The sequence below is a fragment of the Pan paniscus genome, chromosome 14 (assembly GCF_029289425.2).
Source record: "Pan paniscus chromosome 14, NHGRI_mPanPan1-v2.0_pri, whole genome shotgun sequence".
In the NCBI taxonomy this organism is placed as follows: domain Eukaryota; kingdom Metazoa; phylum Chordata; class Mammalia; order Primates; family Hominidae; genus Pan; species Pan paniscus.
Window position 1 is genome coordinate 23,215,216 of NC_073263.2, and position 14,548 is coordinate 23,229,763.

Consider the following 14,548-nt stretch of genomic DNA (forward strand, 5'->3'; position numbering starts at 1 on the left):
AAGCTGCCCTTTCCTTCACATCTCACCTCCACATTACTAAAGGCCTGTTTATAGCAGCTCCTTCTACCCAGTATATCATGTATGACATTTAACACAAATGTACAAAGCATACTAAAAGGCAAAAAATACAATTTGAAGAGACAATGCAAGCATCAGAACCAGACTTGGCAGGGATCTTGGAGTTATCAGAGAGAATCAAGAACAACTATGATTAATATGCTAATAGCATTAATCATGAATATTCTGATTTAATATGCTAATCAGAGAAAGAAACAGAAGAAATATTTGAAACAATAATGACTTAGAATTTTCCCAAGTTAATGCCAGACACCAAACTGCAGATCCAGGAAACTCAGAGAACACCAAGCAAGATAAATGCCCAAAAACGACACCAAGTATATCATTTGCAAATTGCAGAAAAACAAAGAAAAAACCCTCCAAGAAACTAGAGGGAAAAAATGCCATATGTACAGAGGAGCAGAGATAAGAATGACATCTGACTTTTACTCAGAAATCATGCAAGGCAGAAGAGAGTGCAGTGAAACTTTTAAAGTATTGAGAAAATAGCACCTAAAATTCTGTACCCTGAGAAATTTTCCTTCAAAAGTTAAGGACAAATAAAGACTTTCTCAATCAATTGAGGGAATTTGTTACCAGTAGACCTGCCATGTAAGAAATGTTAAAAGAAGTTCTTTAGACAGAAGGAAAATAATATAGGTCAGAGACATGGATCTACATAAAGAAAAGAGCATCAAAGAAGTGCTAAGTGAAGGTAAAATAAAAACTTTAATTTTCCTATTCTTAATTGATGTAATAGATGATAGTGTGTTCAAACTAATAATAGCAACAATGTATTTGATTGAGTATGCTTGTGTGTACACACACACACACATAAGTGAAATTAATTACAGCAATGATACAAAGGGTGAGGAGGAGGAATTAGAATTATTTTGTTGTTATAAGGTATTCACACTATCTGTGAAGTAGTACAGTGTTAGTTGAAAGGAGGCTTGGACTGGTTATAAATGTATAGTGCAACCTCTAGGGCAACCGTTAAAACAAGTATAAAAAGAAGTATAACTGATATGCTAAGAAAGGAGATAAAATGAAACCACATAAAATGCTCAATTAAAACTACAAAAGGGAAAATGTGGAAGACAGAAATAAGAACAAATAAGAAGGCCAAGAAATGGAAAACAGTAATATATATGGTAACTATTAGCCCAACTATATCAATAATCATTTTCAGTGTCAGTGATCTGAATGTACCAATTTATAAACATTGTCAGAGCAGGTCAAAAAACAAGATCCAACTCTGTGGTCTACAAGAACCCACTTCAAATATAAAGACACACATAGATGAAAAGTAAGTGGATGGAGAAATATATACCATGCTAACACTAATCAGAAGAGCAGGAGTAGCTATATTAATTTCAGACAGAGCAGACTTCAAAGCAAAGACAGATGTCAGGGATAAAGATGGACATCACATAATCATAAGGGAGCTAATTCTCTAAGAAATTATAATAATCTTTAATGGGTATGCCCCTAGCAACAGATAATCAAACCATGTGGGACAAAAACTGATAGAACTATAAGGAGATATAGATAAATCCACTATTGTAGTTGGAGACTTCAACACTATCAGAAATGGACAGATTCAGCAGGCAGAAAGTCAATATGGACATAGTTGGACTCAACACCATCAATCAACTGGATATAACTGACACCTATAGACAACTTCATTCAGCAACAGCAAAAGACACATTATTCTTAAGCTCTCATGGAAAATTCACCAAGCTAGACCACATTTGGGGCCATAAAACACACCTTAACAAAGGTAAAAGCATAGAAATCGTATAGTGTCTGCTGTCAGATCACAATGGAATAAAACTAGCAATCAATAACAGAAAGATAGCTGGAAAATTCTAAAATACTTGGAGATTAAGAACACACTTCTAAATAACACATGGGTCAAAGAGGATATTGCAAGATAAATTTAAAAATATTTTGAACTAAATGAAAATGAACACAGAACTTGTCAAAATTTGTGGGATGCAGTGAACCAGTGCTCAGGGGGTACTGAAGGCACATATTAGAAAAAAGAAAGAGCCAAAATTGGTGATCTAAGCTTATACCTTATAAAACTAGAAAAAGAAGAACAAATTAAATTCAGAGTAAGCAGAATAAAATAAATAACTATTAAAGCAGAAATCAATGAAATTAAAAACAGAAACTCAGTAGAGAGTGAAGAATCACCAAAAGGTGAGTCTTTGTAAAAGTTCAATAAAACTGATGGTCCTCAAACCAGGCCAACTTAGAAAATAAGGGAGAGGACACAAAGTACTAATATCAGTAATGAAAGCATGGACATCACTATAGGAACATTAGAAATGCTGTGAACAACTCAGTGCCCACACATTTGGTAACCTAGATGAAGTGAATCAATTCCTTGAAAGACGCAGTCTGACAAAGCTCACACAAGAAGAAATCCACAGTCTGTATAGGCCTATATTGACTGAAGAAATTGAATCAATAATTCATAACCTTCCAAAACAGAGAGCACCAAGTTAAAGTGAATTTACTGGTGAATTCTACCAAAAATTAAGAAGAAATTATACTCATTATCCACAACTTCTTCCAGAATATAGCAGAGAAAATACTTTCTAACTCATTCTGTGAGGCCAGAAATCACCCTAATGCCTAAACCAAAGACTTTACAAGGAAACTATAGACCAATATCTCTCATGAACAAAGATACAAAAATTCTCAACAAAATATTAGCAAATTGAATCCAACAATTTATATTAAAAAAATCACACACTGTGACAAAATGGGATTTATCCCACATACACAAGGCTGGTTCAGCCTTTGAAATTCAGTTAATGTAATATGTCACATCAGTGGGCTAAAGAGGAAAAAAATCACATATAGCAGTAAGTGCACAAAAAGCATTTGAAAAATCTAACACCCATTCATGATTAAACAACAACAACAACAAAAACCTCTCAGTAAACTAGGAATGGAAAGGAATTTCCTCTACTTGGTAAAGAATTTCTACAACAACCACAACAAAACCAAAACTCTAGAGTTGATATCATACTTAATGATGGAAACTAGAAGCTTTCCACTAAGATCAGGAACAAGGCAAGGATGTTCCCTTTCACCACTCATTTTCAGCATCATACAAGAAATCCTACCTCATGCACCAAGACAAAAAAAAAAAAAAAAGAAATAAAAGGTAAACTGATTTGGAAGGAAGAAATAAAGTTCTCCTTGTTCACATATGGCATAATCATCTATGTAGAAAATGCAAGAGAATTAACAGAAAAACTCCTGGAATAAATAAGCAATTATAGTAATATTTCAAGATACCTGGTTAATGTACAAAAGTCAGTAACTTTCATGTATACTGTCAGTGAACAAGTGGGATTTGAAATTAAAAACACAATATAATTTATATTAGCACCCCCCCCAAAATAAAATACCTAGGGATAAATCTAACAAAATATGTACAAGATCTTTATGAGGAAAATTACAAGACTCTGATGAAAGAAATAAAAGAAGAACTAAATAAATGGAGAGATATTCCATGTTTATGGATAGGAAGATTCAATATTGTCAAGATGTCAGTGTTTCTCAACTTGATTTATAGATTCAATGGAATCCCAATCAAAGTCCCAGCAAGTTATTTTGTAGATATTGACAAACTGATTCTAAAGTTTATATGTAGAGGCAAAAGACCCAGAATAATCAACACAGTTATTTAGAAGAAAAAGTTGGAGGATTGACACTACCCACATCAAGACTTACTGTAAACATATAGTAATCAAGACAGTGTGGTATTGACAAAAGAAGAGACAAGCCAATCAGTGGAACAGAATAGAGAGCTCAGGAATAGACCCAGGTAAGTGTAGTCATCTGGTCTTTGACAAAGTAGCAAATGACATGATGGAGAAAAGATAGACTCTTCAACAAATGGATCTAAAACAACTTGACATCCACATGCAAAAAATGAATCTAGACACACCTAACTCAAAACAGGTCACAGACCTAACTGTAAAATGCAAAGCTATAAAACTCCTAGAAGATTTTCTCTAGAAGACCTTGGGTTTGGTGATGACTATTTTATATGACACCAAAGGCACAACCTATGAAAGAAAGAATTAATAAGCTAGACTTAATTAAAATTGAAAATTTCCACTCTGCGTAAGACACTGTTGAGAGAATGGAAATACAAGCCAGAAACTGGTGGAAAACATTTGTAAAAGATATCTGAAAAAGGACTGTTATTCAAAACATACAAAAAATTCTTAAAACTCAACACTGAGAAAACAAACAAATCCAATTTAAAAATGGGTAAAAGACCTTAACAAACACCTCATCAAAGAAGATATACAAATGGCAAATAAGCATATGAAAAGATCCTCCATATAGAATGTCATCAGGGAAATGCAAATTTAAGCAACGCGATACCACCGTACACCTATTAGAAATCCAGAATCCAGAATCCAGAACACAGACAACACTGAAGGCTATTAAGGATGTGGAGTAACAGGAGTTCTCATTCCTTGCTAGTGGGAATGCAAAATGGTACAGCCATTTGGAAGACAACTTGGCAGTGTCTTACAAAACTAAGCATACTCTTATTATTTGATCCAGCAATTGAGCTCCTTAGTATTTTATCAAAGGAGTGGACACTTAACGCTTATACAGATACCTGCACACAGATGCTTATAGCAGATTTGTTCATAATTATGAAGACTTGAAAGCAACCCAGCGGTACTTTAGTAAGGGGTGGGTAAATAAGCTGTGATCCCTACAATGGAATATTACTCTGCACTAAAAGGAAATAAGCTATCAAGCCGTGAAAAGACATATAGGACCTTAAATGCACATTACCGAGTGAAACAAGCCAATTGGAAAAGTCTGCTTCCTGTATGATTCCAACTATACGACATTCTAGAAAAGGCAAAACTATGGAAACAGTAAAAAGATCACTGGTTGCCAGGGGTAAGGGTGAGGGAGGGATGGATATGTGGGCATGGAAGATTTTTAGGGCAGGGAATCTACTCTGCATGATACTGTAATGGTGGATGCATATCATTCTGTGTTGTTCAAACTCACAGAATATAACACCAAGAATAAACCCTAATGTAAACTATGGAACTTAGGTGACAGTGATGTGTTCATAGATTGTAAAAAATGTATCATTCTGGTGCAGGGTGCTGATAAGAATGAGCCTTTGTGTGTGGCGGGGGAGGGCAGAGCATGTAAGGACTATCTCTCTACCTTCCTCTCAATTTCGTTATGAACCTAAAAACTGCTCTAAAAAATTGTGTTTCTAAACAGAAATAATCCATCTTCTGAGAACAGTATCTGATAACAGGTGCTGTGTTTCATATTCCCATGGCTATCCAGAAGAAATATTTTTCTCTAGATAGCAGTTTTCCATAAGGATTGAAACAGCTGTCCCCATGTGAAGGAAGAGCCAGAGGGAAGCAACCAGAACATTTCTGCCTTTATGTACTTATTTCATTTGTTCATCTTCTGTTCCCATATTTATAATTTTTTTTAAAAAAGACCAGGACAAATTGAGTGAGGAGCAATAAAAGTAAAGGTAATAATGTCAGTGAAAAATGAGATTCTTGGGACCCACTCAGGTGCACAGTTGTATACCATGTTACCACATGCCTGCCCTGAGCTGTCCACCTGGAAGCGCATGTTGTTCAGTTTTCTACCCTGTATCTACAGAGCACCCAGCTCCTGACACAGTACATGAGTGAACAAATCAGTTAATCTCAAATATTACTTGGAAAAAAAGTGACACTTAAATCTGGTAATATAAAAATGAATGAATTTGTATATATGTTATAAATCATATATTTTGCCAAGTCTTTTTTCTTAGTTTTAGCTCATAATAAATAAAATCAGCAACTTAACTTTGCTCATGCTCTAACATACAACAGAGAGGCAAAGGATTCAGATACACAAATGAAAACATAAATATATTTTTATTTTCCACCCCACTTAACTCAGAGAGCTTGAGCTTTTTATAAGCAGTTACTTTAAGGTTAGATGTTTTTAAATTGTCCATTCATGAATTTGTGGTTTCTTCTTTTCATTGTTCCTTTTGCAACAGCATATGTCTTTCAGAGGAAAGAAAAATAAGTTATGAGGATATTAAAGTCAGATAAATCACTGAAATTAAAATTACATTTAACTGGCTAATTTTCACTTCCAAGCTTTACAAATCAAGGGAAAATTTAGTCTTTTGACTAAGACTAAGCTTTAAAAATTTTTTCAGACAACTACGTTTATAAATAATCTTTTTTAAAGCTTGAGATATTAAATGTATAGTTTGGGCCAGGCACAGTGGCTCACACCTGTAATCCCAGCACTTTGGGAGGCCGAGGCAGGTGGATTGCCTGAGCTCAGGAGTTCCAGACTAGCCTGGCCAACATGGTGAAACCCCATCTCTACTAAAAATAAAAAATTAGCCAGGCGTGGTGGTGGGTGCCTTTAATCCCAGCTACTCAGGAGGCTGAGGCAGGAGAATCGCTTGAGTCTGGGAGGCGGAGTTGTGGTGAGCCGAGATTACACCACCGCACTCAAGTCTGGGTGACAAAGTGAGACCCTGTCTCAAATAAATAAATACATAAATAGATAGACAGTTTGGAGGGATACCTTTTAATTTGTAATTAAACAAGTCTCAGGGCCCTTTTTGACTGAGGCTTATAATTTTGGTTACCTATGGTATTTGAAATTTTGAAAGCAGAGTAAACATAAAACTTTTTAAAGTTAATTATGAAAAAGAAGAAAAGCTAGACCAAACTATTGATATATACAACAAAAGATTTTTTTATATTGTGGGTAAACGTACATTTTTTAGTAGGCCATTAGCATTTTCAAATAACCTTTATTGTAACATTGTTATGTTATTTGCTTCTCTGTATTAAAGGTATCTTAAAACTTCTGACATTTTCTGTCCTCCAGTCCATCTGTCTAAAATAACGCACTCTGGGTCATGAGGTTCTTTCAATTACAGACATGTACCTGTGCCTTAAAACTAAAGCCTGGAAGTGCTTTGGTTAAGCAGGTATAGTTAAACTTTCCATCTGCGGTTTTATTTCTCCTAATTATTATTTTCTTTGGAAGGCATTCAATTCTATTTTTTCCCAAGGTATCTGAGCGTCTCTTCCATTGTTAGTTAGGTTTCTACCATAAAAATGTGTAGTCAGGGCTGGCTGGGGCTGCTGGAATCGTATTCCTGGATACAGTCTACGCCTTGACCCACCAGTGGTGTGTGGTCAGTAGGTCCCAGCCTCTTTTCACTTCCTTTCAATTATTAGGTATTAAGAAGTCTGCACAGCAGCTCCAGGTCCACCGATACTGTTGCTGACTTAGATTGATGATACCCTTCTCTTCCTTGGCCACTTTTAAAAGATTCTTATTTTAACCGTTTACCTTGGATATCTTGGGCTATGTTCACGTAAACGACATCTGTTAACATAAATATGAGCTATCTCTTGTAATACATATTATGCAACTAAGATAATATTAGCTAATTTTTCATGCAGTGAGCCAGGTACTATGTGATCTTTGTATATTAAATAATGGAATCCTTACAACATATGTTTTAAATAGGGAATATAACCATCCCCATCTTATGGACAGGGAAACTGGGACACAGTGGTTCACTGATTTGTCCATTGTCACTGCTAGTAAGTAACAGTGCGGGAGGAAGGAGTGGTGGAGCCATGTGGGAGTAGCAATCTCTTGCTCATTTTGTAAATAGCCTAGTGCAATTCTCTCTGATAGAACTGTCTGTGATGGTGGAAGTGGTCTCTATCTGCTCTATCCAGTATACGAGCAACTAGCCACTGCGGTTACTGAACACTTACAGAATTTTATTTCATTTTAATTGATGAAAATTAAATGAGGCCACATGGGGTCTGGCTATTGTATTGGACAGTACAGCTCTAGAATGATTAACTTTCTTCCAGTAATTCTGGCATGGGACCAGCCTGTAAAACAAGGAGATACCAGAATCATATTGACCTAACGCACATGCACCGCGGGAGCTGCCTTGCTGGTCAGCCTTCTTCCTGTCCTTCTTCCTCTGAGCTACCCTCGACCTTGCCACCAGTTCCCGACCCATCTGTTTCCGGTCCTCCATGCTCCTCATGCCAGATGCTGTTGCCCTGGGCATTCTGAGCAGGCGCCTCTCGCTAGCTCCTTTGCTTCCTTCCCTGTAAGCCCCAAGCAGCATCTCTTCCCATTCAGTTCTTTTTTAGAAATTTTGCTTAATACATAGTTATCTTTCCTGCATTTTTAGGAAAATATATGACAGGTCGCTGAGCCATGTGGAGCCTGAGGATTTTATCCCATTGAGCCGTATTTACCCTATCTCGCCTCCACTACAGGATTTCGATTCTGAAAGTGTATGAGAAAGATAATTCAGAATATTTTTCCTATTTCAGAGTCAAAAAATACAAAAGCTTGTTCTGGGCGCCCCATAAGTAGTACCTGCTCGGCATTCTGAACCATAAATATGGTGAGGGTTACTCGGCCATCAGGCATCCTTTCAGCTCCCAAAAATAAACCTAAGTTTGGGATATGTGGGAGAGGATGATTTTTGTTTTCCTGAAGTAACCACATTAGACTTTTAATTCTTACTGCCTAGAATTCGCCCAGCCCCAGCCCATCCTCCTCACTGGTATTAATGCCAACAGTGTGCTTGTAACATGATCGCCTCGCAGCAGTAAATCAGGAAACTAGTTTTTGCATGAACCACTTGAAACAGGCTTCAAGTCTCTGGCACAGTTTTCAAAGTAAACTTTTCTAACCAATTATTGGGAGGACTTTAGTTAATGTGAAAAAATTAACTCTTGTAAACAACAACATACTTTCCTCCACACGGGGCATACCCAGCTTCATATTTCTGAAGATGTTTACATTTTTGAAAACTGTTTTTGTCTCTATGAGGAAAGTTTTAAAAAAATTAATTTGTAAGCATAAAGAATGAGATTCATTTCTGCCATTTAATTACAGTGTTGCTCACTTTATTTATGTTTAATTATAGCTGATCTAGCCTAGGGATGGTTGTAAGATATTAACAAGCCCTTGCTTGTCAGTTTTCTCTAAAAAACTCAAGCACAGATTTTTAGAAACTGAAAGTTGAGGGGAAATATCTCTTCAATGTTGTTTTATTAAAGGAAATTAAAAGTTGATTTCTAAGCACCAGCAACATAAATCTAATTTGTCATTTCCATTTACATGCCCTAGATTTTCCCTTCAAATAACTTCTCCATCCACATTTAAAATTTAACATTTAACTTTGAAAGTTCAAAGGACTGCAGTTAATAACGCACTGGCTGTACAAATAAATAGTGCTTTCAACCCAAGGCCCAGAATGTGTTTCCTGGACAACAAGGGTCTGTGAGTTTTCCCCTGTGGTCTGAAGAGCTGCTCCTCCAACCTGTAGGTAGGACCCGCTTATGTTTTTGTTAAAGGCTGGATTTGCAGAAGGAGAAAAGAGAGAAGGGGATTTGGGGACTGTTTACTTTGAGTCATTTTGCTACTGGAAAACCACCAAATGTGGCTTAAAAATATTGGGCAGAGTGACAGAGCTACAGCTTGGGTGGAAGTAGCCCAGCTGAACCCAGCCCTCTGCTCCCTTGGGACCAAGATAAGGAAAGCCGCTGACCCCACTCCACCCAGACATCCCCAGCCCAGCCCACCCTGCCTGCCACCCTGCAGCCCAGGAGGACTATATGGCCTCACCACATGGGAGCCCTTGCTGGGGCCGTTACAAGCTATTGCTCCCTAGGATTTTTTTAAAGTATTTAGGAAATACTACCTTAAACAATATTTGTTCATCCATTTGTTTATTAGCAGGCATTTATTTCTTATTCACCGGCCTGTTAGATACCAGGCTTTTGGGAAGGAGAGGTGGAGGGAGGCATTGGATACCATGGGTTGTTCACTTCTCATATGATTTTAGGAAGTAAGTAGGGGCCCTATAATAATGCCTTTTTATTGCATTATTATTTTATCTATGCATATATTTTCCCATCTTAAAGTTTATTAATAAAAAATGTCTTCTCAAGGATTCGGGGAAGTACTGTGTACTTCCTTCAAGCTTTTAAGGTACCAGGTCATAATTTCAAGAATACAGACTACGGGGTATTTTAAAACAGAAATGCATTTCTACCATTGATATTAATGGCGGACCATGCTCCATAAACATAATCACATATCCCTTATCCTGAAGCCCAGGCTAAAGATGGACATACTCTGCCTATACCCTCCTTGCCCTCCCCTCACCAGACATACACACACATGCGCGCGCGCACACACACACACACACACACACTCCTTCTCTTGCCATGATGGGAGGGACAACTCTAGTGCAACTTGGAAAGTGTCAGAGAAAACCCAGAACTGGACAGTGGAACAGCAGATTTTACTCAGGACTGTTGCAGTAGAGGAAATGAAAGCTCAGTGTAGAACTGGGCTCCACTCCAAATACAGCACAGGCAAGTGGGGATATATAGCCAAGGAGCAGGCTGGGTTTGGTGGATGGAAAATCATGAAGAGGAACCGTCAGGGGTGAGGGAGATTCTGGCTAAAATGACCTCACAGGATTCTTGCTGAAGACAGGCCAGGGTGACCAGGCATCACCTGGGAGATGGTGAGGGTTGAGGAACCTGAGAAGATACTGAGCATGGCCAGATTTAGCCAGGTTTTTGGGAAACTGGGCTCTTGAGGACAGGGCCCAACAGAGAGTGGCTCATAAGAACCTATCTAGAGTTTGGTCAAGGAGAGAGTCCTTGTCAAAAGGCTAAACTCAGACATAGCTCATTTCATTATTTATTTGCTTACTTGTCTGCCTGCAGCAGAAAATAATATACCTAGGGAAATTACTTCTTTCTATCCCTATGGGGGAAAAAACAAAAAAGATTTGATACTGTTTTCATTTGCTGCATGGTTAGGTCATCTGATCAATACAAATGCAGTGGGCCAAACCTAAATGGATACCCTCTCTGTGCCAGGACTTGGGGTGCAGTGGTGAGTAAGAACAGCTCCAGCTCTATCCATGCAAGGGAATACTCTCTATTTGCTGATATGGAGCACTGTCCAAGATGTATGGCATGGGAAAACAAATCTAGTTGCAGAACAGTGTTAAATACATGCACTCACGCTAGGAGGATATTTTTGGCAGGTCACCCCAATACCTGTGTTGGAGGAGTGGGAAGTTAAGGAGCAGGGATGGGAAGAAAGGTGTACTGTTTGATTAGTTTTGTTAAATCTCATGTGTGTAATAGTTTTTCAGTATACGAATGATAAGAAAAGAAATGATCTCGGCCAGGGTGGTGACACAAGTTTGTGAAGGCAGTGTCAATCTGTGCTAACCAATGTCACCATGGGTTGGAGGCTGTCAAGCTTCCCTTTCAGCTGTTTTCCCTCCTTCTTTTGTTCTTGGTAATTATTTATTGAACTTAATGGGGAAGATTTCAAGGCATTTTAACCACCCAGCTTTACTGAATGAAATGAAAACATCAAAGCAGACATTTATATTGGGGGTAATTTAGTATTTATATGTAGTTTACTTTATAGCCTGGATTATGAGTAATTGCAGAGTCTGTGTTTAAGGTGCATTAGAAATATGACAGTCAACTCAAAAAGCGGTTGCTGTCATGGACACCATACTGTAATTTAATTCCTTGGAATCACCTTCTTTGAATTTCTAGTTATTTCATGGTTTCTAGTTAATTCAATGTGTAGAATGGTCACTTCATCAATTTCTTAGACTTTTATGAACTGCAGGCTATTTTTTAATAGTTTCAAATTAATATTAGGCTTTAAAAATATTACATTTTTGAAAATAGTAAATACTTTAGAGAAAATCTATTTTAAGTAAAATTTCCCAAATAAACAGTCTTTATGAAAGCTCCCACGAGTATTTGGGATATGATCAATGAATTTTATTATTTTGTCAAAAAATAACCACAAAGACCTCCACCACATTAAGTTGTATGTTCATTTTCAAAAGAGTTGTGACACTCAAAACTTTTAGTCCATTGGATTACTTGTACAGTTTCTCAGTGGAGGGAGGAGGTGACTTGGAGACAGTCAGCAGGACAGGGAGCCACAGTTGAATGACTGGCAGGAACGCAGGGCTCTTATAGCACGGTGCAGCAGTTGACTCAGATAGGGTTGAATTAGAGTTTGTGTTCCATTAAACTTGTTTTAATTAAGAAAATTATGATTTCTTTTTGAAAGATTCTTAGTCAATAAAAATGTCTTAGATGTAAATTGGGGTCTGATGGTCCCCTTATTTCCAGTGAAGCTTTATGATTCTTGAATCAGCAAAGTTGGTTTATTTATTGGATTGTAGAAAATCCAAAATCCTAACACTTATAAGTATAATTTGTTTAGGAAATGTGCACTCCGTGCTTGATTTAGAGTTTAGCACTTTATATGTATTCCCATTTATTCCTCACACAACCTTTAGGGCAGGTATTCTTATCCCCATCTCACAGATGAAGAACTGAGGATCGGAGAATTCCCAAAATAACTTGGCCAACAAGTGGCAGAGCTGGCATTCAAACTCATGTCTCTTTAGATCCAATGTAGGAAAATACATACTTTTCTCCTATGTTGACCTGGCTTGAAACAGAATTTCCAAGGACATTTATTTCCAGTTAATGCACCTCTTTCTCTGCATTCTCCTTTCTCTTTCCCTTTGTTTTCCCTTGTACTTCTCCTCCTCCTTCTTTTCCTTTGTTGTGTTTTAACTCGTACATGAGACTCTTACAACCTCAAGCTGCCTGGATCAAAGTGTGATTTTGAAATACTCTGCTCTTTCCTGAACCTTTGCTGTGGAGAACCCTAGCTTGGGAACAAGGCGGAGACCACCCCCAGAAGGTCACGTGCACCTGTGCTTTGATCCCAAGGGACTTTGGGAGTGGGAGGCTCTCTCCTATACTTCAGAAAGCCTGTGCCTGCACACAGCTCTCCCAGCAACCAAAGTGCTCAGCAAAAACACAGCTGTCCCAGCCCAGAGCCAGAGTCACAATGATCACCCCGCAAAGACCCAGCACATGTCCAGAGAAATTCTTCTTGAATATGCATCTTTATTGTTTTCCTATTACAAGAGTAATGGATGCTTTTTGCAAAAATTACATTTTGCAGAACTATAAAACTTGAGACCACCCCGTAATTCTAATCTTCCCCTCCTCTGAAAGAGATAATCCCTGTTAACAATTTTAAAGAAATTCTAACTTGTTAATCAGTTCTTTAAATCAAGTGTTGTTTTTCTCCCCCCTCCTCTCTGTGCCTCTGATGTAGAACATTGTGTGGCTGGAGCTTTCAGGAGTGAGGAGGAGGCTGACCTTCCACCTTTTTCTCCTCACTTCTTTGTTGTGCGCACTCCCGATGTACGTTTGAAAGACAGGCAGAGTAATTGAAAGGAGGAAAGAAAGTATCACTCACCCAAAATGTGAATGAGTTAATTAGTAAAAATCTGGATGGAAGTGATTCCTCCGAATCCTTTGTTGAGTAGTTTATTAAGTACAGGCAGCACTATCCTTCAAGTTGGTTTTCATTTAATTTTTGGCCAATAAGTACTGCTTAGTTGATTTCGTATACAAATATGGATGAAGAAATTAAAATATGTAAATTTTACAGAAAAAATGGGAATGTTGAACTAGGTGGGACTTGCATTTTAGCATCCAGGGTTTACAAATGAGGAAACTGAGGTTTCTTGCAAACCTTTCTTCCTCTGCAGCATCCAGTCTGCATTTGTGGGCATGCCCAGCCTGCTGCCTGCATGGGTGCCCTTCTTGCTCTTCTTAAGCCACTGTCTGTTTTTTGTTAATGATGAGTGTTCTATAGAAACCATCACAAAGACTGACAACAGGTGTTACCAACAGTGTGTAGTCCTTCAGCCGCTTCCTGTGGATAAGTAATACATATATATATATATATATAGTACCTGGCAGGCCCTGTAGTGTAGTGGTTATGAAGCCTGACTCTGGAATTAGACGACGTAGGTTGAAATCCTGGTTCTAACACTACTTCTGTCACCTAGCCCAAGGTACGTAACTTCTCTGATGCTCTATCCCCCAATCTATGAAATGGGAAAAATGGCAGTGCTGCCCTGATTGGGAAGGAGTATGGATTATTGAGATAATGGTGTAAAGTTCTTGGTCTAGAGTAAGCACCCATAAATATTGGTACTTACATGAATGTTTTTGTAAACAATGGAATCATACTTCTAATTCTGTATTAAAACTTATTTTTAAAATTGTCGTGAACACAGATCACATCTACATTCTTCTTTTTATAGCTGCATTATAATTATGTTACATGATATGCTATAGTTTACTGAGTTCTTGAACTTGTGGAAATGATTGTATGTGGGTCAAAGAGCCATTTGTTTTGCCCACTCTTGGAAAACAGTGTGTTCTGATGTTCAAATCTAGAGAAGCTTGAGACCTTTAGTACCACAGAGTTTGTCTCAACAGGAAGTTAACATCCT

The 14,548-nt window shown here is 37.8% G+C and overlaps 1 protein-coding gene across 7 annotated transcripts in view; it reads left to right on the top strand.

Moving 5' to 3' along the window:
* Positions 1-14,548, top strand: part of TNFRSF19 (TNF receptor superfamily member 19) — a 105,948-nt gene that overhangs the window by 30,530 nt on the left and 60,870 nt on the right. The gene's annotated exons all lie outside the window — the stretch shown is intronic.